The sequence below is a fragment of the Trichosurus vulpecula genome, chromosome 2 (genome assembly GCF_011100635.1).
Source record: "Trichosurus vulpecula isolate mTriVul1 chromosome 2, mTriVul1.pri, whole genome shotgun sequence".
Classification (NCBI taxonomy): Eukaryota; Metazoa; Chordata; class Mammalia; order Diprotodontia; family Phalangeridae; genus Trichosurus; species Trichosurus vulpecula.
In genome coordinates, this window is record NC_050574.1 from 12,772,645 (window position 1) to 12,778,644 (window position 6,000).

Below are 6,000 nucleotides of genomic sequence, written 5' to 3' on the forward strand. Positions count from 1 at the left end.
CCCTTGAAGTTGAAACATAAAGAAAATGTACAAAAACTTTTATGAAGATGATTCTACTCACCATTGGTACACGGAATGTATGCAAACTTATGGACAACATGAAATCTAGGAGACCTGAAAGATGAATAGCTTTTGCTGTAAAAGAGCTCAGCAGATATTGCACCCACATAGCAAGCCCTCACTGAAACAAGGCAAGCTAGACCTGGATACATGTTTTTCTGGAGTGGTCACTGTGATGAGGAGCACCATAAAGTCAGAGTAGATTTTGAAATAAAATCTAATCAGGTGAATGAGTTTGCATGCCTCCCAAAAGGAGTGAACAACAGGCCCATGACAATGTAATTGCTACTTGTAGAAAAGTACCACACCACTATCATCAGTGTCTACACTCCTACCATGATGAACCCTGATGAGGTCAAAGAAAAATTTTATGAAGACCTGGAGACACTTATCGCCAATGTGCCAAAAGAGGACAAGCTTCTACTTCTGTGTGACTTTAATGCCAGAGCAGGCACAGACTATCTGATATGGTAGGGAGTTGTTGGGAGAAACAGAGTTGGAAACAGCAATGGTCACTTACTACTGAAGACTTGTGCATCTCATGACCTCATCACCATCACTGTCTTCCATTTACCTAAACACAATAAAACTTCATGGCTGTACTTTCACAACAAGCACTGGCATTTAATAGACTCTGTCATTGTAAGGAGAAATGACAAACAGGATGTGAGAGGGGAAGGTGATGTATGGCTCAGAGTGCTGGGCATATCATAGACTTATCCTCTCCTAGGTAAACATTTACATTCAACAAAAGCAGTGGCCCCAAAGCAAGACAACTACCAGAACATCTACCTGAGAGCCAGTATGGCTTCAGAAAGGACCAAGGAATGGTCTATATGGTGTTTGCTGCCAACAACTCCAGGAAAAATGCCAGAAGCAGAATACAATGTTCATTGATCTGACCAAAACCTTTGATACTGTCAGTTGTGAGGGCTTATGGAAGATCAATTTTGATTTCATGAAATTAAAAAGCTTTTGCACAAACAAAACTAATGCAGCCAAAATTAGAAGGAAAGCAGGAAATGGGAAAAATTTAACATCAACTTTCTTTGATGAAGGCCTCATTTCTCAAATATATAAGGGACTGAACCAAACTTATAGAAATAAGAGCCATTCTCCAGTTGGTAAATGGTCAAAGGATATGAACAGGCAGTTTTTAGAAGAAGAAATCAAAGCTATCAATTTGTTATTCAGTCGTTCAGTTGTGTCTAACTCTTTGTGACCCCATAAAATTGTCCATGGGGTTTTCTTGGCAAAGATGCTAGAGTGGTTTGCCGTTTCCTTCTCCATTGTGTCTCCATCTTACAGATGAGGAACTGAGGCAAATAGAGGGTAAGTGGTTTGTCCAGGATCTCACAGCTTGTACATGTCTGAGGCTAATTTGAACTAAGACATTCCTTATTCCAGGCCTGGTGCTCTATCCACTGTACCACCTTGCTGCCCATGTTTATTAATAGTCACATGAAAAAATGTTCTAAATCACTATTGATAAGAACAATACAGATTAAAACAACTCTTGTGATGTCACCTCACATCTATCAGATTGGCTAACATAAAAGAAAAGAAAAATGACAATGACAAATGCTGGAGGGAATGTGGAAAAATTGGGACACTAATGCACTGTTGGTGAAGTTGTGAACTAGTCCAACCATTCTGGAGGAATTCCATTCTTGAGGAATGAAATGTGTGGGAATCATTGAACTGCCAGCAGGCCATGCAGTTGGCTTCACTTTTAGAGCTGCTCCCTCACTCTTATCAGGTTTCAGATGCCTTTTGATAGGTAGGAGAGTCTCTGGTGGTTTGTACTTGTAATTACAGCACCATCATTTCTGGAGTCCGCATTGGGAGTGCTTGCAGTAATGGTGATTTGGGCCATTATCAAAGATATGGATCAGGGGAAGTCTTCTTTTGGAGATCAGACAATGATGTTGGGTGCCTTTTGAGATCAGTTCTTACTGGTTATTAAAGCATTCACCAGGGTCCTAGGGAGAGATCCCTCCTAAAGAAGAGTAGCAAAATCTAGTCATCTTCTGGAGAAGAAGAAGATAATCTGGATTGAATCAAAACAGAGATCATTAGGAAGGCTAGAACAGTAAACTGAGTTTACAAGTTCAGGCAAATCAGCCCAACTACAATCATAACACACTATAGTGAGGCAAGTTAGCAAGCCTTTAGTGAAATGACCCTTTGTCTGCTGCAATGTCCCTGCCTGAGACTGTCCTTTTATGGTGGTTTTGAAGAGATACACTTGTGGTGTAGTGGATAGAGTGCCGGACTCAGTGTCAGGAAGACCTGGGTTCATATCCTGCCTCAGACACTATTTGTGCTACTGGGAGCAAGCCAATTAACCTGCTAGAACTGTTTCCTAATGGGTTGGGCCGATCCTCTGAGGTCTCTTTATTTGTAGATCCCACAATCCCTCCTGATGCTATTGCACGTGCCCAACTTTGTCAGTGCTGCTTTGGGAGCAAAAACGCTCTTTGTAGTTTTGCCCTTGTGGAACATTTTATACCATTTTATATCATTTTTAATTTGAACCAGACCCAGAGCCTGAATTAATGAGTAACTGGATGAAGATCCAGGACCTGGGCTTCTTTGTTCTCTCTAAAAGTTTGCTCAGGAAATACCCTTACCACTGTCAACAAGGCCAGGTCAGACTGACCTAAGGACATTCTTTCACCTGTTAGCCATTAAGGGATGAGAACCTAATCCTACGAAGACCACCTCACTTAATATTCTATGGGTATATATTTTAACTGACCTTTGTCAATACTCTTGTATCATGGTTAAACATACATGGGTGTCATAAAAGTGAGGTAACACAGGCTTGCTGGGTCTGCTAAAATAACATATATAAGTTTTCTCATTCCTTTGTTCAGACAGCCAGAGCTCATGCTCTGACTCCTTGTACGTACAAGTAAGCTAGCCTAGCTATGCTTTAAGGGAAAATAATAAACAACATGGATTTTTCTATCACCTAGCTTGTTTGCCTCCTTCAACCAAACTTTCAGGTTTAACACCCTTGATAGCTACAGATGATTCATCTCGTCTCTTACATGGCAGATTTTGAAATTGTCTGCAGGCCCCATACTATTCCCATGCCTTTGGTTCATGTCTTTAAAATGGTGTCCAGAACTGAACAAAAAACTCCAAATGTGGTCTGAGCAGAATGGAGAATAGAGAATAGAGAAGTTCTATTACTTCCTGGGATCTAGACAATATGCCTCTGTTGATGTAGCCTGCAGTTTATATTAGGACAACTGGGTGGCACAGTGGATAGAGTTCTGGGCCTACAGCTCAACTCTCTGAGTTCAAATCTGGCCTCAGACACTAACCATGTGACCCTGGACAAGTCACTTCACCCTGCTTACCTCGGTTTCCTCACCTATAAAATGAGCTGGAGAAGAAAATGGTAAACCGCTCAATCATCTTTGCCTAAAAACACAAACCAAACCCCAAATAGGGTCATTTAGAGTTGGACATGACTGAAACAACTGAACAACAGCAACGATTGTATTAGCAGACTTAGTTCACCCAGCTCTTGATATTCACCAGACCTAGTTCGGTACTTGTAAAATTCTGAATGCAAGATGTCAGAGTTTTAGAACACTTTGCTAGCCTCTTGGGCAGATTTAAAATTTTGATTCAGTTATATGGTAAATTAGCTGTGTGTCATCTGCACAATTGATAAATTTTCCATATTTTCTTGGATGAAAACTTTAGATAATGTTATTAGAAGTGTTGAATTGTCTTGAGCTCTGAATCATAGTGGTAGAGACATATTTGTCACCTTCTCCAAATGGCTTTTCCTGGTCCTCCCAACTATTAGTGCTGCCTTCTCTAAGGTTACCTTGCATCTACTCTATGTTTACCTTGTATATTTTGATTTATGTATGTATCTTCACTATTAGAATATAAGCTTCATGGGTAAAATTATTGGTTCTAGAACAAACCAGAACCAAACCCAAATCCAAACCAAAAATTTAGGAACCAAAGAGGGTTTATTGAGTTCTCCAGCAGGGGAGCCCCCACCCTCACAGTCAGAGACCCCCAAAGGAAAAAAAGGACAAAGTTTACATAGGTTTCAGTTTAGACAGGAGGTAAATTGAACATGGAGTACGTTAGAATTGGACAGAGTGTGTTGCTGGGTGCTCGTAGAGTAGGAATGGGTATCCCTTCATTGGACAGGACCTGTTGCTAGGCTAGTAACAGGAAAGACTCTCCTTTAGGTTAGCTATCTTTTTTAACCCTACCCTAATAGATAGGACTGTCCTGTAAGGAAGCTCAAAGAGAGGGTGGGTGCTGCAGCGCAAGCAGAGTCAGGGGCAAAATAGAGGATCTGCAGACAAAATGAAGTTGCTTTAGCTTTCTCAGCTGCCCACATCTTCTTGAGGGCAAATACTGTTTTAGCTCTTTCTTTGTATGCACAAGACTTAACACACAGTATGTGGCACAAAATAAACACTTTATAAATGCTTGTTCATGGAGGACTGCAATACAATTCCCATCCTTCCCCCCTAAAAGTTTGGGTGACTTAACCTGTTTGCCCACCTGGGGCAGCTGGGTAGTACAGTGGATAGAGTCAGGAAAACCTGAGTTCAAATTCAACCTCAGATGCTGCCTAGCTGTGTGATCCTGGGCAAGTCACTTAACCTTTGCCTTTTTTCCATCTGAAAAAAGGAGATAATAATACTATCTTCTTTCTAGGGTTGTTGTAATAATCAAATGTGAAAACATTGGTAAAGTGCTCAGCGCAGTGCCTGGCACGTAGTAGGTACTATATAAATAATTACTTGTTTTCTCCCTGTACTATTATCTAGCATGCATTTCTTCTTCTTGTCCAAAAAGGTAGCTTAGGAGATTTTGTCACATACTGTGCTGAAAGCTAGATATACTTTGTATGCAGTATGCTCTGATCGACCATCTAAGGTATCTTATCAAGTAAGAATGTGAAGGAATTTCCCCTCCTCTGCTTTTGGACAAGGGTTTGCTGTTAATGTACCTAGGCTAGGTCTTACTGATCAAAACTTTCTTTTATAATTGTACAGAAACCATCTTTTTTTACTATAGATCATAGAATCTTGGTAGAAATTAGCATCAGGCTTGCCAGTCAATGTCATTTACAGACTCAGCTTGTTTGTTTTTCCTGAAAATTCAGATGTTTTTCTAAAGCTTATCAAAAGTAATTCTGTGATCATATTTTTTTGTAATACTCCAATGTGTAATTCATTTAGTCTTAGATACTTGAACTCATTTAAACCATTAAGATGCTCTATGACTATCTTCTCACATATCGTAGGCTTCAGTTTGTTATAAACAATATTGTATCATTTGTACATTATTCATCTTTGATAGATGAGACATCCTAGAGATTAACAAAATTACAGCAATAGCTTGCGTGTACATATTGCTTTATCTCTTTTGCTCCTTACAGCCACCATGTTGTTCTGCTTTTCTACCTATGGGTGAAGTAGATTCTGTTAGTCACATTTTATAGATGAAGAAACTGAGAGAAGGGAAAATAACTTTAAACAGTCACACAGCTACTAAGTGTCTGAGACAGGATTTAAACCCTATTCCTTACGCCACCTCATTCTCAGCACAGAGATTATTGCATATTGACACTTTTTTCTTTTTTTTCCAGTGTGCCTTAAGCCAGGCACTAGGTGTGAAACAATGGAGGCAATTTCCAGACAAGACATTTCTGTTGGAAAATCATCCAAGGAATAACTTAAGAAGGATCATATCTATAATTACAAATTTGGAGAAGCCTGGGAATGTGATATTAGATTAGAGTACCAGGAGAACAGTCATAAAAAACATTCCCAGCAAGTTACAATCAACCACAGAAATACTTCTACTAAGTTTAATGTCAATAAACGTAACAAATTTGGAAAAGGCTTCAACCTAGGCCCAGTGGTTCCACATAAAAGAGTTCAT